The sequence below is a fragment of the Pleurodeles waltl genome, chromosome 11 (assembly GCF_031143425.1).
Source record: "Pleurodeles waltl isolate 20211129_DDA chromosome 11, aPleWal1.hap1.20221129, whole genome shotgun sequence".
NCBI classification, from domain to species: domain Eukaryota; kingdom Metazoa; phylum Chordata; class Amphibia; order Caudata; family Salamandridae; genus Pleurodeles; species Pleurodeles waltl.
The window spans coordinates 786,144,669-786,168,580 of NC_090450.1; the positions used below are offsets into that span (position 1 = coordinate 786,144,669).

A 23,912-nucleotide genomic window follows, 5' to 3' on the forward strand; every position below is an offset into this window, starting at 1 on the left:
GCTATAGGGGCAGGGACATGATCTTGAAGCGGTTTCAGAAAAAGGGTGCTTTGAGGGCAGCATTATCACTGCATACTCAGATTTTCCAGAGGTACAGTGGCTGCACATTTCCTACACTGAGGTCAAACATCTCCGGGAGCTAGGCCTTAAGTATGCTCTACTGTATTGTGGTAAGCTCAAGGAGATAGATGGTGAGTCCTCTAATTTCTTTTTAATCCATCAGGATGCCTGGACATGGCTCCGTGCTAAGGGCATTGTGGGACCCCTTCAGAAGACAGGGGTGCTGATGTTTTGGCTGATGCCCGACCGTAGTGCAGGCAGCGTTGGGGGACTGGAAGCTGCCTCTCCACTGCACAGTCGCCAGGGAGCAGGCACAGGTGTTGGAGGAGGTGTTTCATCACAGGCAGAGCCTGCACTCAGAGCGCACCTTCGGACACTGGATCGGACACCAGCGGCTCTGTGGCCTCTACAGGGGTGGGCCTCCCTGGATTAACTTTCGACACCACAACTGGCAGATGGCTTGCATTAAAGTGGAGGGGCCATACCTTGCTCTATTCCATTTGGTGTGGTTTGCTCACTGTGGACTCCTGTGAAACACCCTTACCAGAGCCCTGGAATGGGATGCTCACAGGGTAGTTATGCAGGGCTACGGTATCACTACTACCTGGGGATCCATTGTACTCTGACCAGGGAAATAATCAACCTGGAGCGTGACTTGTGTCTTCTTGAGACGATGGTGGCCAGACAGTCGATGGAACTGGAAAGGCTCCAGCAGCTACATAAGACCCCCAGAGACTTGGACATGCACTTGGGCCATCATGACTATAGGTGTTGCCTCGCTCTTCTCCACCCGGACAGCGACCATTCGGGTAGACTGCTGGCCTGGTTGGTTACAGAAGACCAGTTTGCCCACCTATAGGGGCACTCAGGATGGAGGATGGCACGGTGGTAAACATGCAGGAGGCTATCAATGCCTCTTTTGCATAGTATTATTGCTCCTTATATGCAGCTTTGGAAAGCCCCCCAGCTGCTAGGCTGTAGGGGGAGTGATGGGGGGGTTCCTCCAGGGACTCCTGCTGCCCCGATTGACTCATCTCCTGCGAACAGAAATCGATGAAGTGCATGCAGTGATTGCACAAATTTCCTGAAATAAAACCCCGGAGACCGATGGCGTCCCGATTGAACACTGTACCACCTTCCACGCCCACCTCTCCTAAAAGCTGCTGGAAGTGTTTAATGAGGGCTGGATGAGGGGCCAACTCCTGTATTTGCTCTGCGAAGCGCTGCTAGTGGTGTTTCATAAGCCAGGTTGTGACCCCCTTCAAGTCTGCTTTCCCTTTCAAACATAGATTATAAATTACTGGAAAGGTCCTGGCTAACAGATTGTTGTCTGCAGTCAACAACCTTGTCAATGAGGATCAATTCAGTATAAAATCGCTGGGCGTAATACCTTCCTTAACATCCATGGATTGCACCGCCTGATGAGGGATGCTCTGAGCGAGTATCGGGGGCAGGTGGCAGAGTTGCTCGATATGGAGAAGGTGATGACACCCTGGAATGAGACTTCTTGCTGGCGAGGCTGGAGAGTCTCATTCAGGTGTGGGGCTGTGAGAAAGTGGCTCTTTCTAGCCTTGTTACCCCCCACTTTTGGCCTGTTTGTGAGTGTATGTCAGGGTGTTTTCACTGTCTCACTGGGATCCTACCAGTCAGGGCCCAGTGCTCATAGTGAAAACCCTATGTTTTCAGTATGTTTGTTATGTGTCACTGGGACCCTGCTAGCCAGGACCCCAGTGCTCATAAGTTTGTGACCTATATGTATGTGTTCCCTGTGTGATGCCTAACTGTCTCACTGAGGCTCTGCTAACCAGAACCTCAGTGGTTATGCTCTCTCATTTCTTTCCAAATGGTCACTAACAGGCTAGTGACCAATTTCACCAATTCACATTGGCATACTGGAACACCCTTATAATTCCCTAGTATATGGTACTGAGGTACCCAGGGTATTGGGGTTCCAGGAGATCCCTATGGGCTGCAGCATTTCTTTTGCCACCCATAGGGAGCTCTGACAATTCTTACACAGGCCTGCCACTGCAGCCTGAGTGAAATAATGCACACATTATTTCACAGCCATTTTCACTGCATTTAAGTAACTTATAAGTCACCTATATGTCTAACCTTTACCTAGTAAAGGTTGGGTGCTAAGTTACTTAGTGTGTGGGCACCCTGGCACTAGCCAAGGTGCTCCCAAATGGTTCAGGGCAAATTCCCCGGACTTTGTGAGTGCGGGGACACCATTACACGCGTGCACTATACATAGGTCAATACCTATGTATAGCTTCACAATGGTATCTCCGAATATGGCCATGTAACATGTCTAAGATCATGGAATTGCCCCCTCTATGCCATCCTGGCATTGTTGGCACAATCCCATGATCCCACGGGTCTCTAGCACAGACCCGGGTACTGCCAAACTGCCTTTTCAGGGGTTTCACTGCAGCTGCTGCTGCTGCCAACCCCTCAGACAGGCATCTGCCCTCCTGGGGTCCAGTCAGGCTTGGCCCAGGAAGGTAGAACAAAGGACTTCCTCAGAGAGAGGGTGTTACACCCTCTCCCTTTGGAAAAAGGTGTTAAGGCAGGGGAGGAGTAGCCTCCCCCAGCCTCTGGAAATACTTTCATGGGCACAGATGGTGCCCATTTCTGCATAAGCCAGTCTACACCGGTTCAGGGACCCCTCAGCCCTGCTCTGGCGCGAAACTGGACAAAGGAAAGGGGAGTGACCACTCCCCTGACCTGCACCTCCCCTGGGAGGTGCCCAGAGCTCCTCCAGTGTGCTCCAGACCTCTGCCATCTTGGAAACAGAGGTGCTGCTGGCACACTGGACTGCTCTGAGTGGCCAGGGCCAGCAGGTGACGTCAGAGACTCCTTCTGATAGGCTCCTTCAGGTGTTGCTAGCCTATCCTCTCTCCTAAGTAGCCAAACCCTCTTTTCTGGCTATTTAGGGTCTCTGCTTTGGGGAATTCCTTAGATAACGAATGCAAGAGCTCATCAGAGTTCCTCTGCATCTCTCTCTTCACCTTCTGCCAAGGAATCGACTGCTGACTGCGCTGGAAGCCTGCAAAACTGCAACAAAGTAGCAAAGAAGACTACTGCGACACTGTAATGCTGATCCTGCCGCCTCCTCGACTGTTTTCCTGGTGGTGCATGCTGTGGGGGTAGTCTGCCTCCTCTCTGCACTAGAAGCTCCGAAGAAATCTCCAGTGGGTCGACTGAATCGTCCCCCTGCAACCGCAGGCACCAAAGAACTGCATCACCGGTCCCCTGGGTCTCCTCTCAGCACGACGAGCGAGGTCCCTTGAATCCAGCAACTCTGTCCAAGTGACTCCCACAGTCCAGTGACTCTTCAGCCCAAGTTTGGTGGAGGTAAGTCCTTGCCTCCCCACGCCAGACTGCATTGCTGGGAACCGTGTCTTCTGCAGCTGCTCCTGTGCACTTTTCCAGGATTTCCTTTGTGCACAGCCAAGCCTGGGTCCACGGCACTCTAACCTGCATTGCACGACCTCCTGAGTTGTCCTCCGGCGGCGTGGGACTCTCTTGTGCAACTTCGGGTGAGCACCGTTTCCCTCCACTTCGTAGTGCCTGTTCTGGCACTTCTCCGGGTGCTGCTTGTTTCTGAGAGGGCTCCTTGTCTTGCTGGATGCCCCTCTGTCCCCTCACGCAATTGGTGACATCCTGGTCCCTCCTGGGCCACAGCAGCATCCAAGAACCCTAACCGCACGATTTGCAGCTAGCAAGGCTGGTTTGCGGTCTTTCTTCAGGAAAACACTTCTGCACGACATGGGACATCCATCCTCCAAAGGGGAAGTTTCTAGCCCTTGTCGTTCTTGCAGAATCCTCAGCTTCTACTGCCTAGTAGCAGCTTCTTTGCACCCACAGCTGGCATTTCTTGGGCATCTGCCCACTCCCGACTTGATCGTGACTTTTGGACTTGGTCCCCTTGTTCCACAGGTACTCTCGTCTGGAAATCCATTGTAGTTGCATTGCTGGTGTTGGTCTTTCCTGCAGAATTCACCTATCACGACTTCTGTGCTCTTTGGGGAACTTTAGTGCAATTTGCACTCACTTTTCAGGGTCTTGAGGTGGGCTATTTTTCTAACCCTCACTGTTTTCTTACAGTCCCAGCGACCCTCTACAAGGTCACATAGGTTTGGGGTCCATTCGTGGTTCGCATTCCACTTTTGGAGTATATGGTTTGTGTTGCCCCTATCCCTATGTGCTCCCATTGCATCCTATTGTAACTATACATTGTTTGCACTGTTTTCTAAGACTATACTGCATATTTTTGGTATTGTGTACATATATCTTGTGTATATTTGCTATCCTCATACTGAGGGTACTCACTGAGATACTTTGGCATACTGTCATAAAAATAAAGTACCTTTATTTTTAGTATATCTGTGTATTGTGTTTTCTTATGATATTGTACAAGTGACACTAGTGGTACTGTAGGAGCTTCACTCGTCTCCTAGTTCAGCCTAAGCTGCTCTGCTAAGCTACCATTATCTATCAGCCTAAGCTGCTAGACACCCTATACACTAATAAGGGATACCTGGGCCTGGTGCAAGGTGTAAGTACCCCTTGGTACTCACTACAAGCCAGTCCAGTCTCCTACAGGCCCGAATTACCTCTGCCGGATCCGTGCCCTGAATAAGAATCCAATAGCGATTGTCAGGATAGCTAATTGATTTCCATTAGCATTGACATTCCGTGGGTCACCCGTCAGGGTTGTCCCCTCTCCTTTGTGCTGACCATGGAGCCCTGGCCTGCAGTCTGCATCAGCGAGCCTGACAGAGGGGGATACTGGTACATGATTAACGTTGCATTGCTTCGCTTTATGCGGATGATGCCCTCATCTACTTACGTGATACCCAGCCTTGCTTCAACTCCTGATGGAGACCCTCTAGGAATTTGGGACCGTCTTGGGCATCCGGATAAATTGGACTAAGTCATGCCTCTTTCACCTTTCCTCAAACACAATAGAGGGGCCCTGCCGAGGTTCCAGATTGATTCGGGCTTCAACACCTTTAAATACCTGGGTGTCCAGATCAATCACTCAGACCATGATCTACTATTTGGTAATGTAGGCAGGGCTTTGGGCTCAATTCAGAGCACCCACCCTTTTTGGGTGTCCTTGCTGCTATCTCCGTTGTACCGAGTAGTGATTTCTAAGATGCTTATGCTCCCCCAGCACTTGTACTTCTTTGCTGCACTACCACTTTTGGGTGGTCTTGGTGCTCCCAGTTATGAATGGTACTATGCAGCAGTGCAGCTACAATGGCCACTGCGCTGGCTGGGCACGGCCGCCTGCTCAGACAGAATAGCGATTAGCAAGCTCCTGGGAGGGCTGCACATTTACATGTAGCAGGCAGACTCTAGGGCTCACCTGCCTCATGAGATACATCAGATGAGAGTGGCACACCTATGTGCATAACGTTTAGACAAGCGTTCACATGTAATTCATACACAAAAAAATATAATAGGACAGAAGTTAACAGTCTGGAATAAATCTAGACAGTTACCTTCTGTCCTATTATATTTACTTTGTGTACGAGTTCTATCTGAACGCTTGTCTAAAATTTATGCTAGACACCCATGTTCACATGGACATTTCAGTTGCTCTTGTGTTAGAAAAAATGAAAACACCTACGTGTATAGCAGGGACCCCATCATCCCCTCTTACCTCTATGTGGAATTTATTGGCACTGCGCAAGGTGGCTTGTAACTATGACCTGGTATAGTGGAAGGTAGCAGGGATTGATCAGATGGGTGATTGCGATTTCAGGGTATTGTGGACACATATGGGATCACAACTGGAGGCTTATTATTCATACCAAGTTGTATGCATGTTATCATTATTGAGTCGAGACTGGGAAGAACTGAGCTTCACCAATAGTTAAAATTGCATGTAATATTATCTCATGGTAGTATATGGAAAGTTATTAAAGCCATCTACGGCATGCTGTGATCGCTCTGCGGTGTTGCACCCGACAATGCTAACGCTAGATGGTTGGCTGATCTCCCAACACCGCTCACATATAGCCTTTTGTCTCAAGTATTACAACATGTCAAGGAAGTTTTGCGTGACCCAAGCTTTCGCTTTACACAGTTTAATTACTTACATCAGACCTACTTAATGCCACAGTGCATCAAAAGCATATTTCCCATGACCTCACCTGAATGTCCCAAATGCAGAACACCCGAGGTGGGTTTCTACCACATGGTTTGGGAGTTTCAGGTGATCCAGAGGGCCTGGAGGGAGGTCACTGGCGTAACAGCTGCGGCTGTGAAACGCATGCTCCTGCCCTTACCCGAATAATGCCTCCTTGGGCTTTCTCCTAATGCTAAGGGAGATAAGTATCTGCATAGGTTTATTGATCTTGCTTTTGTGCTATTTAAGTGGCAGATCACAATGTCCTGGAATACATCTTGCTGGATCTTCATGTTGTTGAGGAGGACAAAAGCCAAGCTGGATGTAATTGTAGTGGCGCGCACAAGCGGTGTCGGGCTGCTGGTGGTTGGAGACGGGACACATATATTGGCAATCTAGAAGCAAAAAATGACACACAGTCACCCAGAGCAGTCCCTCTTGTCTTGACCCTCTTCTTGTCTACCATAGCCTGGATTTTCTTGGAACACGGGAGATGGCTGCTGTGCCTCTCACGGGTTCCATGTCTCGTTTGGTTATTTCACTCAATCTGCTAGATCCCTTCGGTCTGACATCGCTAGGAGCTTTATGGTGGTCTGGCTCCCTGGTGGGGTGCACATTCCTGCTGGCCTGTTCAGTACCTTTGTTACTGTTTCAAGCTACCTTCTGGCCACCAGAGGGTGGGGTTATTTGGGTGTACCTCTTGGCAGGATACTCCCCCCTCTCTGAATTCTGGTATTACATTGTTAAACAGCTGTTAGGCACGAGTGCAGGTCCCCACCCCCCCTTTTTTCTTCTGTTTTGTGTGTGCCAGTTGGCTGCCCCCATGAATGGGTAGTGACTTGTGCGCACCCAGTGTGACTTCACAGTTTGTCATGTGTGGCTGATGTATGGCTTTTATATGGCCACTGTTTACATTTGAAACCTATAAAGATATGTATAAAAAATAAAGTCAGAGGAGAAAATAAGCGGCACTATGATGACCCTCAACATATCAAACTTATGAAAAGGGTCCTGCGGCTGCTGGTTCCCAGGACAATGGGTTCACATCACCTTCTTTTAAACTAAGTGGACTGGATGAAAATTAGGGAGGATATAGTTACAGCTTCCTGAAGCATTAAGTTCAAACTCTAACTGTCTGAGATGTGTGATCTCTGCCGACAGTTCTCTTGATTCCCAGGAATCTCTGTTACAGGAAGACACCAACCAGAAATTCTTAGAAAGATCAAAAAACAACTGTGAGCAGGAATAGTATGAGGGACCTGAAGATCAGAACAAGGAATCCAAAATGGCCGCCACTGTAAGACCGACTGAGAAGTGAGGCAGCGCACTAGGTGTCGTGACAGAGCAAAATGGAAGGAAGCCCTTATGACGTAAAAAGGAGGAGGCCAGGAACGAGACGACGGACTACGGAAAGAGGAAAGGAGCACATAGACAATGGAAAAATGGTGCGATGCGGAACCAGTTGGAGAGAAGCCGCAAGTGAAGGAGGAGAGCGCTACTGCAAGAGTGATGATAACTCCACAAACACTAAGAGTCTGGAAGGAGGTGTTAGCAGTACAGTGGACACCACAGGGAAGGAGGAGAACACAACAATGAGCCTAGTGACGATTCCTGGGACTCTGGGAGTTAGGAATGAAATGGAATTATCCTAGCCGACATCACAAGTGATGGTAGAGACCCTGGTGACCCTGAGCAGATCAACAGATTGGGTAGTCGCAGGGAGAAAGGCAGGAAGAACCCAACTGCCACAACCGTGCAGGAAGAAGGTTGTGGATGCAGACAAATGCGCTTTGCTTATTTCTTCCAGATATTAAAGTGGTGGCGGAAGGGTGGGGATATTGGTGAGTGGGTCACATTTGAAAACGTACACATTGGATTAGGTTACGGTGGCACAGTGATAGGAAAGTCTAGGGTTTGGCTATACTAGAGACTGACTGGTTGCCCCAATTGAGGTTCACTTTAAGAAATACAGATTTCCCTGATGCCCGAATCTCTAGAAAACAAATGGGAAACTCAAGAGGAAACCATTGTAGCAGAAGAAAGAAGACCATTTGAGTCCATATTGAGATTTATGGAACTGCGTTATTGCGTACCGCATAAGACTACATAAAAAAGCTTAAAAGATCATCAGTGTGAGTGTGGTTATTCACTGGACTGATAACAAGTGGGGTTAGAAGTGGGATTGAGTGTCTGTAATCATGACACAACCCGTCTCACTAAAAGAGATGAGTACTGAAATGGCCAAGGTGCAACAACATCTCCAACTGGTCGCAGAACAACAAGTACAGGTAGCCCAGCAAGATCACAAAACTTTACAGGCAGTGTTAAAATACCAAGCCACATTGCTAACCAGTAACCAGCAAGTTTAAGACACAGCTATCACAGGGTTAACTGATGTTGTAACCAGTGCACAGCTACATCCAATGTACCTGGTACTGTTTTGCAGAAATACCAGGAAGGAGATGGCCCCGATTATTTCTTCATTAACATTGAGAGGGTAGACCCAACAGCAGCATGGCTCCCAGAGCGACGGGCCAGTACTGGACCATTATTGTTTGGAGAACTACAAGCCATCGATCACGCGGCCAATCCCACAGGAACCACCGCCAGTGCGAATATTAAAAAGACTATTCTAAAGAGATTGGGATGTGAACCTGAATATTACCAGGTATGTGCATGGGTTGAGAAGGAAAAATGATCCACTGGGGACGATCCTAGGGCACTATACTATCAGGACTTAGGCAACCGGTGGTTACTGCTAGTGTGATAGAAGTAACCAAAGGAGTTTCTTGGAGCAGTTTTTGGAAGAATTATGCATGACTAACGGAGTCCGCCACATCCAAATCTGATGCCCATTGAATTAGCCTGTTGTAATGTTATTTGAGTATTGACCACTGATGTCGTGCCACACTGCTTTGCACCTGGCTTAGCTGCCTATTGTCACTTTAGTAGTCACTGGTTACAGACTCTGTTGTATTCAGTCTAGACTCCATTTTGCGTTCAGCTTAGCTTTGCCTCCACGTTAAAGCATTTTTACGTGCAAACATGCCTGAAAAGTGAGTGCAAAGTGCACTAAAGTTCCCCAAAGGACAAAGAAGTTGTGATAGGGGAATAATGCAGGAAAGACACAAACCAACAATGCAACAACGATGGATTTCCAATCTAGGGTACCTGTGGAACAAGGGGACCAAGTCCAAAAGTCACAAGCAAGTCGGAGATGAGCAGATGCCCAGGAAATGCCAGCTGTGGGTGCAAAGAAGCTTCTACTGGACAGAAGAAGCTGAGGTTTCTGCAGGAACGAAAAGGGCTAGAGACTTCCCCTTTGGTGGACGGATCCCTCTCGCCGTGGAGAGTCGTGCAGAAGTGTTTTCCCGCCGAAAGACCGCCAACAAGCCTTGCTAGCTGCAAATCGTGCGGTAAGCGTTTTTGGATGCTGCTATGGCCCAGGAGGGACCAGGATGTCGCAAATTGCGTCAGGAGAGAGAGGGGACGTCGAGCAAGACAAGGAGCCCTCTCAGCAGCAGGTAGCACCCGGAGAAGTGCCCGAAACAGGCACTACGAGGATGCGTGAAACAGTGCTCACCCGAAGTTACACAAAGGAGTCCCACGTCGCCGGAGACCAACTTAGAAAGTCGTGCAATGCAGGTTAGAGTGCCGTGGACCCAGGCTTGGCTGTGCACAAAGGATTTCCGCCGGAAGTGCACAGGGGCCGGAGTAGCTGCAAAAGTCGCGGTTCCCAGCAATGCAGTCTGGCGTGGGGAGGCAAGGACTTACCTCCACCAAACTTGGACTGAAGAGCCACTGGACTGTGGGAGTCACTTGGACAGAGTTGCTGGATTCGAGGGACCTCGCTCGTCGTGCTGAGAGGAGACCCAAGGGACCGGTAATGCAGCTTTTTGGTGCCTGCGGTTGCAGGGGGAAGATTCCGTCGACCCACTGGAGATTTCTTCGGAGCTTCTAGTGCAGAGAGGAGACAGACTACCCCCACAGCATGCACCACCAGGAAAACAGTCGAGAATGCGGCAGGATCAGCGTTACAGAGTTGCAGTAGTCGTCTTAGCTACTTTGTTGCAGTTTTGCAGGCTTCCAGCGCGGTCAGCAGTCGATTCCTTGGCAGAAGGTGAAGAGAGAGATGCAGAGGAACTCTGATGAGCTCTTGCATTCGTTATCTCAAGTTTCCCCAGAGACAGAGACCCTAAATAGCCAGAAAAGAGGGTTTGGCTACCTAGGAGAGAGGATAGGCTAGCAACACCTGAAGGAGCCTATCAGAAGGAGTCTCTGACGTCACCTGGTGGCACTGGCCACTCAGAGCAGTCCAGTGTGCCAGCAGCACCTCTGTTTCCAAGATGGCAGAGGTCTGGAGCACACTGGAGGAGCTCTGGACACCTCCCAGGGGAGGTGCAGGCCAGGGGAGTGGTCACTCCCCTTTCGTTTGTCCAGTTTCGCACCAGAGCAGGGCTAAGGGGTCCCCTGAACCGGTGTAGACTGGCTTATGCAGAATTGGGCACATCTGTGCCCAAGAAAGCATTTCCAGAGGCTGGGGGAGGCTACTCCTCCCCTGCCTTCACACCATTTTCCAAAGGGAGAGGGTGTAACACCCTCTCTCAGAGGAAGTCCTTTGTTCTGCCATCCTGGGACAAGCCTGGCTTGACCCCAGGAGGGCAGAAACCTGTCTGAGGGGTTGGCAGCAGCAGCAGCTGCAGTGAAACCCCAGGAAAGGCAGTTTGGCAGTACCAGGGTCTGTGCTACAGACCACTGGGATCATGGGATTGTGCCAACTATGCCAGGATGGCATAGAGGGGGCAATTCCATGATCATAGACATGTTACGTGGCCATATTCGGAGTTACCATTGTGAAGCTACATCTAGGTAGTGACCTATATGTAGTGCACGCGTGTAATGGTGTCCCAGCACTCACAAAGTCAGGGGAATTTGCCCTGAACAATGTGGGGGCACCTTGGCTAGTGCCAGGGTGCCCTCACACTAACTTTGCACCTAACCTTTACCAGGTAAAGGTTAGACATATAGGTGACTTATAAGTTACTTAAGTGCAGTGTAAAATGGCTGTGAAATAACGTGGACGTTATTTCACTCAGGCTGCAGTGGCAGGCCTGTGTAAGAATTGTCAGAGCTCCCTATGGGTGGCAAAAGAAATGCTGCAGCCCATAGGGATCTCCTGGAACCCCAATACCCTGGGTACCTTAGTACCATATGCTAGGGAATTATAAGGGTGTTCCAGTAAGCCAATGTAAATTGGTAAAATTGGTCACTAGCCTGTTAGTGACAATTTGAAAGAAATGAGAGAGCATAACCACTGAGGTTCTGGTTAGCAGAGCCTCAGTGAGACAGTTAGTCACTACACAGGTAACACATTCAGGCACACTTATGAGCACTGGGGCCCTGGATACCAGGGTCCCAGTGACACATACAACTAAAACAACATATATACAGTGAAAAATGGGGGTAACATGCCAGGCAAGATGGTACTTTCCTACAGTTATATGATGTGTTTTTCTACTTCTAGGTGTTTTTCTTCTCACCGAAGAGCCAGGGCTGGTACACAACATGTAGGAGGTGAGCAGTTAGTACGATAAGGCTGTTACAAGCTAGTTATCATAGGCAAGAGAACAGTTTGACCTTGAAAGGCGTGTCTCGGAACGATGGCCAGCTTCCGACATATTCCTGTCAAGGTTTACCTAGACAAGCCAGCATTTTTTAATAATTCCCCTATGAGAGAGAGGGCTTTCTAGAAAGTGCTCTGGTGATTGTTCAAGATATAAAAAGATGGCTCTGCTCAGTAGCGATGAATTTTGAGACCTCGGTCAGGATTGGATGTCTAATGCCTGACTTTTTCCCGTGAGGGTGAGGATCTCTTTCTCGCAGTTGAACAGGAGTCGTCTTCTTGCTGGCATGAGAAAGATGAAGCGTCTGGCAGGCCCTACTACGGTGATGAATTTTTATTAATTATTTGCTTTGCATTGCATATGAATATATATCTATATATCAATATATAAGTGCTTGTATTCTTGCATGTATATATTTGCTGTTTATAGATTGAAGACTATTTATACATAGTCTCACGCTGTTGTTGCACATTTTGGAAGTACTCTTTTTAATAATCAAACTGTCCTTCACGAAGCTTGCAAAAAGCTATAATAAATGTCTTCTTCAGATTAAGAAGTGCATTCCAGAGAATCTTTTCGACTCCTTTCAGTGTGTATATCTTGGCTCAGTCGAAAGTAAAGCAAAACATTTTGGCGTGAGTTGGCAAGGGAAGGGTTTGTAGGTCAAAAGTGTACATTTAAAAGTGAAAATATTTTTGCCAGGAAAACTGAAGCATCTACTTATAAAAACGTGTGTGAAAATAATGTTTCTCAAATTTCTGGTTGGTGCTGTGCACCTTATGATGAGTTAGCTAGTGAATTTTCACATTCAGCTGGTTTGTCAGAAAGCTGGGATGATTTTTTGAATGAAGCGGAACCAGTTGATGTTTTGACCTGCTTTGGGAAAGTACCGATTGAAGGGAATGATCTTTCAGTTCTTGTCAGACGAGGGTAGATACTTTTGTCTGCCTACAGAAAAATGAATGGTAAATATAAGCAGTTAGAAAAAGTAAATGAGCAGTTGGAAAAGCAGCTTGTGGATTCAAAGAATAGTGTTAATATATTGTCTTGCCAAAATACATTATTACAAGATAAGGCAGACATATCAAACCATTGCAGAATGAGCTGTGATCAAAATAGCACAAAACAGATACAGTAAACGTAAAGGATGGATAAATCAGAAGAAAGTTCATTTAGTCATTGCTAATGCTGGTTTGGATTGGGGCCCAGATTCGTCTTCGACGGATGGTATTTGGACAGGCAGTGAGTCATCAAACTGTATTGGAGAGGAGAGTGAAAAAGGTGGGGGACAGGGGAATCTACATGAAGAATGTGGTGTATGTGCAACCTATTTTTAGACAAAAACTGCAACACTCACCACAAGATCCAGCAGGAGTTGCATTACAAGCTTTAGAAGATTGCACTCAGCAAGAATTAAATGACATAATGGATCGCTTTAAACAGAGATCAGGGGAGTCCCTGCTTGCTTGGGTTGTGAGGCTGTTTGAAACTGGTGCTTCTGGTGTTATGTTAGATTTTGGGGACTCTGGCAAGTTCTGAACTTTAAGTTCTGATCCAGTAATACAGGAACAGTTCAGGGGTTTTCAAGGACCACCAGACTACTTTGTTACAACTAGTGGTTGAGGGATGCAATTTAAAATACCCCACTGATGCAGAGTGGCCTCTTAATGAGGAACCATGGTATACATTACGTGATGCAATGCAGAGAATTAAGGAAGAGGCAATGAAATCTGCTATTTTCCTGGGCACTGCACACCAATTGTTAGATGTACAGCTTACTGTGCCAATAAGAAATAGAATAATTTGCCTATAAGTAAGTAATTATGACTTTATCAATCATCCAGACAGGGCAGGCTTTAAAAGATGTGCTAGAAGCGGTCAGAGAGTTAGGTCAGTTAGGAATTTGGGATAAACCTGAGATCTTCAAGGTCTGAGGGTCGCACAGATAACTGAGTGTCCAGAAAATACATGTTGACAGCGCTACTTAAAGATGGTGTAAAAAAAAGAACAGATTAATGGGATATATACCAAAAGCTTGTGGGAAATGTACTGTAAACGGGGCCTAGTTCGAAAGGAAGGCAGCAGAAAGATAAGTAAGCAAGATAACAAGCGTGAAACACAGAGTCAGTCACAGATATCAAGGGAAGGAAAAGAAAGGGAGAAAAATATTTCCTCATGAGAGAGTGAGGAAAACCTGGACACTGACTGGTTAACCTCTGAGAACAGAGACAGGGGCGAGCCTGCTCGCAAATATGAAAGCATATATCCAGATCTCACTTGGGCAAAAGTTGACAGGTTTAAATCAGACTAGGAAATTGGCCAAACTCTGGTACAACGTTGGGCTCGTCAAGATAACAGACCACATGTTGATTTAGAAATACACAAAAAGTTCGAGCCTTGTTGACACTGGAGCGGAGGCCTCTTTGATTTATGGGAACCCTAAGAGGTTTAACGGACTGCATTACACCGTCACAGGCTTGGGGGGGGGGGAAGGGGGAGGCAGACCCCCACTGTACAAAGCACAGTAAAAATGAAAATAGGGAAAACAGCAAAAAGAGCCTATACTGTGATGATTGTGCCTCTTTTAAAATATATACTTGGAATTGACATTTTAAAAGGAATGACTCTGTATTTGGATGATGGTTGCTGGAATAAAAAGATACATTTCAGTGGCTGCCATGAAAGTGGGTCATTTAAAAATTCCCCCAGTGAAGGTGCCCTTAGCAACTAAGGTTATTCATTTGAAACAGTACTGCATTCCTGGAGGGCATGATGAAATAAGTGAAACCATAAACGACATGCTTGAGGCTGGTGTAATAGCTCCAACTAACACTGAATGGAACTATCCTCTATGGCCTGTGTGCAAACCTGATGGGTGGTACAGAATGACAGTTGATTACCGCGAGCTGATTAAATATACACCTCCTTTGACAGCCGTGATCCCAGACACCATCACTTTGATTGAACAGATACAGAAACATGCAGGGACAGGGTACGCTACAATCGATATCGCCAATGCGTTCTTTTCAATACCATTGGCTTCAGAATGTCAAGAGCAATTTTCGTTCTCCCATGCTGGTAGAAAATTTAAGATGCAATCTTTACCCCAAGGGTATTTACATAGCCCTACTATCTGTCACCGGCTGGTGGCAGAGCACCTGGATGAAATGTCTGTTATTTCGGGTGTGCAACTGACCCATTACATTGATGATGTGATGATTCAGGGAGAGACAGAAGAACAGGAGCAGATTCAGTTGGAGAGAGTAGTGGAACTCTTGCAGAGTAAGGGGTGGATGATTAACACAGATAAGACATAAGGACCATCTAAAAATGTAGAGTTTCTAGGCATTCAGTGGAATCAGGGACACAGAGGTGTCACCGCAAGCAAAGCAAAAGATTATTGAGTTTGCCACACCCCGCACTAAGCAGGAGACACAGAAATTCATTGGATTGTTTGGTTTTTGGAGACAGCACATTCCTCATTTGAGTCAGATTTTGGCCCCTCTGTAAAAAGTGACAAGAAAGAAACATGAGTTTGAATGGGGTGACGAGCAGCAGCGTGCTTTTGATTTACCCTGACCTTTTTTGGCTGGAGCTCGCTCCCCTGCGCCGACAGCAAAACCTTGCTGTGCCGCTCATCCCCGAACCCTGCCCACGCGACCGATCGCGTGTTCGAGGCGGTGTCCAGTTTACGCTGGTAAGTTTTACTAGTCTGTGCACTGTGTCTCCTGTTTTCCACTGTTTCTGACCCCATCTCCTTTCCTTATGTCCTCCGCTTTAGTCTGTGCATTGTATTTCCTGTTTCCACCGTTTCTGACCTCATCTCCTTTCCTTCTGTCCTCCGCTGTTAATCTGTGCATTGTGTTTCCTGTTTTCCACTGTTTCCTACCTCATCTACTTTCCCTCTGTCTTCTGCTTCTCTTTACTAGCCTGTGCATTGCGTTTGGTTTTTGTGCCTTTTTCACTGCCTTTTCACTGTTTTTCCCTCACCGTATCTTCTTTTCTGGGCCATCTCGACCCTTGTGCGCTCCCCCGTCTCCTGCCTATTCCCCGCCACTGCGTCCCTGCGTCCCCTACCGCCCCCATTCGCTCTCCCGTTCCCACCCGCCTCCCGCCTCCCAGCTGCCCATCCCTCCCACCTCCCCCTCTTAATGGCGGTCGCCCCCCGGACTACACTACCACCCCCACTCCCTCCTCTCTCTCAACCCCGGAGCTCGCCCCAACTGCATTCTAACCAGCCCCACACACAAAAGGCCCCTTCTCCTGCTGCACCTGCCTATTCTCCTGCTCCACCTCCCACGCACCCCACACCAACACCAAACACAACAGCCCCACACAACAATATCCGCACCCACCAACAAACCCCACAACCCGCACAAGCCCCACGCCAATGCCACCTCTACCCACAGCAACACCACAAGCACACCCGCAAACACTATCTCACATCACAACAACCACACCACCCGCAACCATCTCAGCTGTCTGCTACTAAACACCCGGTCCCTACACAAACATGCCATAGAACTCTGGGACTTCATCACATCACATTCACCAGACATCGTCTTCCTCACAGAAACAGGGACAAACCTCACATCCGAGCCAGACATAGCCACAGCCACCCCGGAGGGCTACAAACTCCAACGCAAAGACCGCCTTAACAAACCTGGAGGCGGCATTGCCATCCTTCACAGAGACACCATCAAGGTCACCACCAACACCCTCAACACCCTCAACAACGCAGAACACATGCACTTCCTCATCCACATCAACAACACCACCACCCTCAGAGGCACACTCATATACAGACCCCCTGGACCACGCACCCCCCTTCTGTGACACCATCACTGACACCATCAGCACGCACGCTCTCACCTCCACAGACTACATACTCCTCGGCAACTTTAACTTCCAACCGGAAAACCCTCACGACCACAACTCCTCCTCCCTCCTGGACAACCTCACCAACCTGGGACTCAAACAACTGGTTACAGCCCCCACCCACTCGGCTGGACACACACTCAACACAATTTTCCCCTCAAGCCAACACGTCACCTACACCCACACCACCAAACTCCAATGGACGGACCACCATTGCGTCCACTTCTCCTACAACAAACCACCCACACACCACCCCCTGCCGCATGTGGGACAAGATCCCCACGGAGCGCCTGAACTCCCAACTGACACAACCCCCCCCCCAACACCGCCGCACACAACCTCAACAAATGGATCACCACCTGTGCCGACGCTCTTGCGCCCCTCAGAAAAAACATCACCACCGGCAATATCAAGAACGCCCTATGGTTCACCACTGAACTCCACAAGTCAAAACACAAATGCCGCAAAGCAGAGAAAACCATGTTAAAGAAACACATAGATACAGATAGAGATTAGGACTGAAAGCTACCATTGGACCTTTTTGGTATCCGTTGTCATGAACAAAAATCTTCAGGATTCTGCCCATTTGAATCACTTTTTGGGTGAAACCCTGTACCAACCTGGATATGGCTACAGAGCAGGAAGTGGAGAAGGAGGATGACAGGGAAACCCGTATTATAGTATGCAACTAGCCTGAAGGAAACTCATCTCTGTGGGAGCAGGTTCATGCAAATTCAGGTCATGCCCAAAGTCAACAAAAACAGACATAGGACAAAGGCACGGTATTGAGAGTTTACAGAAGGAGATAGTGTTCCTATATTGCTCCTCACCACAAAGATTAAGCTCTTGGCCAAATGGCAGGGACCCTATAAAATATTTTTAAAAGTGACCCTGGTGACATATTGCATAGTCATTCCCCACAAAAATCAGGGAGGTCAGATACACCAGGTTAATTTACAAAAAAAATAAAAATAATATATATATATATATATATATATATATATATATATATATATAAAAAAAACTCACACAAGGAAGAGAGAACTCTAGTTGTCCCATACGTTAGATCACTAATACCCATCCCTCAAGTATTCCTATGTGTACTCAGCATGGCAACAATGTAGACAACATTAATATTGGGGCCATATTAGATGAAACTCAAAAGCAACAGCTCTTTCAGCTGGTAAGAAGTATCCTACCCTTCTCTCTGGGAATCCGGAAGAATAACTCTTATTACCCTTAACATTGTCATTACCGGCAAGACCTAAAGCCTTACAGGATACCCCACAGCTACAAGGAGAGCTGTAAACAAGAAGTAGAAGACATGCTCAAAGCAATCATCAAACCATCAAATGGTGGTTGGTGTTCCCTGGTAGGAAAGCCTCAGATTTTGTATTGACTTTAGACAGTTGAATAGCCTATCAAAATTCAAAACGTATCTTATGCCCAGAGTAGATAAGTTGATTGGAAGGGCCCAAGTAATGTCCACCATAGATATGACAAAAGTATATTGGCAAATACCATTAGCTCCTCAAGCCAGAGATAAGACCGCTTTCTCCACCCCTTGAGGTCTATATCAAGGTACGGTCTTACCCTTTGGACTCCAAAGGGCTCCTGCCACATTCCAAAGACTCATGGACTCTTTGCTTAAACCTTACTGCACATACGGCGCAGCGTCTTTGGAAGGTATTGTTATTTTAGCCCCACATGGAAGACCCACCTAGAAGATCTAAATCAGATCCTGGAAGCCCTACACCGAGCCAGGCTGACAATTAATCCAAAAAAATGCTCACTAGCCACTGTTCATATATAGTATTTAGGGTTTTCCATCCACTCAGGAAACATTCAACCTCAGGTTGACAAAAGAGGCAAAACAGTAGATACCACAACCCACTACTAAGAAGGAAATACTCTCCTTCTTGGGATTGGTGGGGTACTACAAATTATTTATCCTTCATTTCTCAGAAACAGCAAGTCCTCTCACTGACCTACTGTTCAACAAGTATCCCTCACACTTGATTCACTGGACGGAAGCCCATTACAACAGTTTCCAGCATTTGAAACAGGCCATATGCATTGACCCCCTTCTCTATTGTCATGACTACCACAGAATGTTTTTCCTACAATTGGATCCTTGAGGACACGGCCTAAGAGCAGTCCTGCCACATCCTGAAGATGAAGAACACCCTGTATTATATATCAGCCATAAGCTCTTCTCCAAGGAGATCCACTATTCAACTAATTAAAAGGAGTGTTTGGCCATTGAGGCCTTACAGTAATATCTATTGATTTGCCCCTTTATCCGATTAACTGATCATGCCCGTTTGTATGGTTAGCTTGCAGTAAAAACACTAACTCCAGAATTATGAGATTTTTTTTGGCTTTACAACCCTTTTCCTTTCAGACCTTTCTTCGGCCTGGGAAACACCAAGCAAATGTGGACTTTGTCTCCTGCCACACTGTTCCTGAATGGCCATTCCTGGAGGGGTGATATTGTGATGGACCTGAAGATCTGAACGAGGAATCCAAAATGGGCATCAGTGTAAGACTGAGTGAGAAGGAAGGCAGCACACTAGTTTTTGTGGCAAAGCAAAATGGAAAGACGCTTTCTGATATAAACAGGGGAGGTGATGAATGGGAGCAGTGGACAGCGGAAAGAGAAGAATGTGGAAGGATGAAAAACAAAACAACCGGGAGCCAGTTGGGGAGAAGCTGCACGTGGAGAGAGCGACTGCAAGTGTGGTGACTACTCAATGAACACCAGGCAGGGCTGGGGAATTCATATCGCCCGACGCCCGAGACATGTCGATTTCTGTTGGGGCAACAAGATTTAATGTCTATTTTGTCCGACGGGCAACTAGACATTAAATAATAGTAAATGGAGACAAAGCTGCAACACTTTTGTGCTCACAGTCAAAAACAGGAAATGGGTATATTTGTCCACACACATGGGCTGCTTAGTAAGAGATGGGACAGGATGCCTGGGCTAAAGTAAGCAAATTCCTTGCATTTTTTCCCAGTATGGAGAAAGGTTTTTGTAATGAAATGCACATGTCCAGGTTGAACAAAAAGTGCTGGGCCTAACCAAAAGTCAGGAGTTCAGAAAAATGCACTGACAAATATGAAGGACAATATTGACTGTAGCTCTTCCAATGCACCTCCGTCCTGTACTCTGATATTGAAGTACAGGAAACCACAAGCAGCTCTGCCAGTACACCTAAAATCTGAGTTAAGAATGCTCTGCTTTTCCTATAATAAGAGTCACAAGAAACTTTGCCATTGCACCTGTATTGACGCCTACCCCAACTTTTGCACTTCGATCACTGGTGTAAATTTGGCACAGCTGCACTTTAAAACTTTTTTCTTCTTCAGCCACATGGAAAGAAAACCTTTCCCTACAATCCCACCAAATTAGGTGGGATTTTCTCCCCCACTGCCACCCTAGACACAGAATTAGTCCGACCTGTGATATGAGTAACTATTTGGCCATGGCCATGATTAGAACGGGCTGTGGGAAGATTCTGAATACTCCCAAATGCATTATTTTGTGGGTGTGTACAAACTTCACAGGGCATTCCCACCCTGAAACACCCTCTTCTCACACCTCAGGTAATATTTACTCATAAGAAAATGTAGGTAAAAGTGAATCTTTTTACAAATGCACATCTACACTTTGAGGCTAATAAACTGAAAAGGCTGTACCATTTGCAAACCAAAAGTTAAAACAAGCATTGGCAAACTACAGAGCCTAAAACAGCCAAAAAGACTAGGCGGGTCCAACTTGTGCCAAGGAGGGCCTAATCCATTTTAGATTTTCAGGATTATCACATAAAATAAATTAAATTAAATAGTCATTTAATTTCATTGGAACTAATTAGGATAGTCAGTGGTAATTATAAAAGTCTGGCCATGGCCATTGTTGGACATCTTTGCCACCTAATCCACAACCCTTTGGCAACCCATCCCCTTCTGCAACAAACATTTGTATTTCTTACACATTTGTAGACAGTCCAAACGAGTGGCTTCTTCCAGTCTTTTTGGAAGTACATGGGTTTCTTTGCTGGCAGTATCTCTGCTCCAGTCAGGTGCAAGTTAGGCGCATGGTATGCAAACCTTTTCCTGTTAGGAGTCTGCCTAATGCATAAATGACTTTGTCCATGCTGCTGAGCAGATCAAGAGCACCAGCCTGTCAGTAAGCTTTGTGACTATTCAACTAGCATAGTCATCTTTGACTACTTTGGAATAAAAAACATCAGGAACTGGCCAGAGAGACTAATAGAATCCATTAATGTTTCTGTGTCAGCCCACATACTTGATTTGAGAATAGGTGGGACAAGTTGATTGTCTTACAGGACATGAAGATTTATGTTACATTTTGTCCCATGGACAAGCAGATTATTTACAAATTTCCACACCCCTGAATAAGAGTCCAGAAGGAGGTGGAAGCAATACAACGGATGCCACAGAGGAAGGAGGCGCACACTACAGTGAGCCTGGTGACGATTACTGGAACACCTGAAGTTCGGAACGAAGCAGAATTATCCCAGCAGATGCCACAAGTGATGGTCGAGACCATGGGACCCCAAGCAGGTCAAGAACAGACCGGGCGGCGTGAAGATCCAAACTGCTATGACCCCACAGGAAGAGGGTCATGGCTGCAGGCAAGTGCCCTTTGCTCATTTCTTCCAGTTGTTAAAGTGGTGGCACAAGGGTGGGGAAGAGTGTGGCACATTGAGGGGAAATTGTTGAGTGGATCACTTCTGAAAATGTACTAGTTGGATTAGGCTGCTGTGCTATAGTGACAGGAAACTTTAGGGTTTGGCTATACTAGAAACTGATGGCTGTTCCTGTTGTGATTCACTTTGAGGAATACAGACCTCCCTGATGCCCGAGAAACTAAAAAGCAGGGGAAGTCAAGTGTAGCAGAAGAAGAAGGAAGACCATCAGAGTCTGCACTGAGATTTAGGAAACTACATTATTATATACTGCATAAGACTAAATAAAACCCCTTAAAAAAAGAGTGAGTGTAGTGATTACCTGGACTGATAACAAATAGTACCCTATATCATAAACTACTTCCAAAGAATCCAACCCTCCCCCTACAATTGCATCCTTTGAGAATAAAAGAATAACCTGGATGTGGTGCATGCTGTAGCCTCTGGTCAGTTGTAAAAGTGTGTACCCACATTTTCGGTGGTAGTACAAAATATCATGTGCTCACTGAATCACAGTGATGGTCCAGGGGTGGAGAAAGATTTAGTATTTGATTTTAAACTTCTTCTGGGAGGACATTCGATCTGCCAGTGTAACGGAGGAAGATCTACTTTATTTAAAGATAGCCACCATGGTGACAGAAGTCCTATTTCTGCCCTCCTCTAAATGAACCTCCTAAAATCATGTTTCCAATACACAGCAAGTGTGGCATCACCTGGGGAAGCTAAAGAGATAGAGAAACACACACTCGTGTTTTTAATGAACACAAATCCTGCTGAAATTCAACATTTCCACCCTTTCATTCTATTTCCAAATAAAGGACAATTTGTAGAAACTTCAAGTAGTCTGAGTTTGAGGTTGCACAACACAATTGTTTTATAAATATATGAAATCATTTTTCAATATTGGTTTTTTGAGTGGGTCACGCCATAAAACGTTTTCACAAAAGAAAATGAGCAGATTTATATCAAGCACATGAATGTCATTTCATTTCAATTGCTTTTTACAGGGGCCTGTCAGTTAGAGCTGCAGCAGCTCTTTGCTGCTCATCTAGTCAGCCTAAATGAAAAGCAGCCAAGTTCCATTATTGAGCTGTGGTGGATGCAGAGCCCGGATGAAAGGTCCTAGTCTACACTAGTGAAAGCAAACTCAGTTACAGCACTCACGTCTCAGAGGCTTTCAGGAGCTGTCTTGGGTAACAGGTCTTATACACCAGAGCCTCCTGTGACCAAGATCTCTTTAAGTAGTGGGAAGGATGAGAGTTCTCTTGCTGTCTACAGAGGAATAGCATGTCTTTTAGAAAGCTAACGGAACTGGACTAGACAGCGAGAATCCGTAAGCCACAGAGGGCTGTAGTATGGGGTTCTTTGGGACTTTTTGGGTAAACATTTGGTGGCAGACATGGAGCATTCCATGTTCTTTGAAATTTGAGACAGACAGCCAGCAGAGAGAGTCTAGAGCAGAGAATGTAGGATAAACAAGTGAGCAACAAGATTACAACTGGTCACCCTAACCAAGATTAAAATTCCCTGGTTCCCACACTGATGCTTCTCCGGTCAAAATAGCAAGGGTACTTGTATTGCTTTTTTACCATCCACACTGCAAAACTTAGCTGCTTAAGTAGTGCAGCATACCATCTGCTCAATGTTACAAAAGATTAGTGTTGATCAGGACAGTGGTGTTTTTACAATGTCTATGTACAATTGGCATAAATGAGGCAAAGAAAATGGCATATGTGAAAGTATTTGACTCTTGTTAGGCTAGCTACTGTGCATCTTGTGGCATGGCTGGGTGATTGTGAGTGCACAGACGTTTGCTGTAATTGCAACATGTATATCACAAAAGGTGGATTGTTCTAATCTCTGGAACGTCGATCAGGTTCCTGGCCTTTATAGTGCAGACAATGGTGTAAGTTAACAAATGCAGCTGGGCCCATTAAGATTATGAGGACTTGCTGGGGATGCTTTACAGCACCCCCATTCCCTGAGCACTCCCCAAGGGAAAAAAAGGGTGGTCCTTCTCTGCCGGCATGCGGTGCTTCGATTAGCGGGCTGACACCCCTCTCCCCCTCTTGTGGAGGGGCATGGTTGCGTGAGACAGACTGCCTAGAAGGCTTTCCCCATTGGGACTTGATAAGTATCTCCCTGTTAGAGGACATCTGGTGCAGAGGCCGTAAGCAGTCCTTTCAGGAGCTTCAATCGACTTACGCTCTGTTGTCCACGCAGTTCCATAAATATCTTCAATTGAGACACGCACTGAGGGTGCACATCACTCCGGACACAGAACTCTCCGAACACAGTCCCTTAGAGGCCAGGCTATTGATGGGTGTTCTGCTAAAAGGGAAGATCTCCCAACTCTATTGCTTGTCATTAACGCCCCAGACAAGTCTGTGCTGCTGTAAACCCAACGGGAGGAAGGGGGGGGGAACCCTTAGAGGAGGAAGAATGGCGGGACACTAAGATGGGCACTCACATCATAACCACGTCATCTAA

General features: G+C 46.7%; 1 protein-coding gene across 5 annotated transcripts in view; it reads right to left on the reverse strand.

Moving 5' to 3' along the window:
- The window catches only part of RNFT2 (ring finger protein, transmembrane 2), a 253,869-nt gene that overhangs the window by 224,531 nt on the left and 5,426 nt on the right, over positions 1-23,912 (reverse strand). The window lies entirely within an intron of this gene.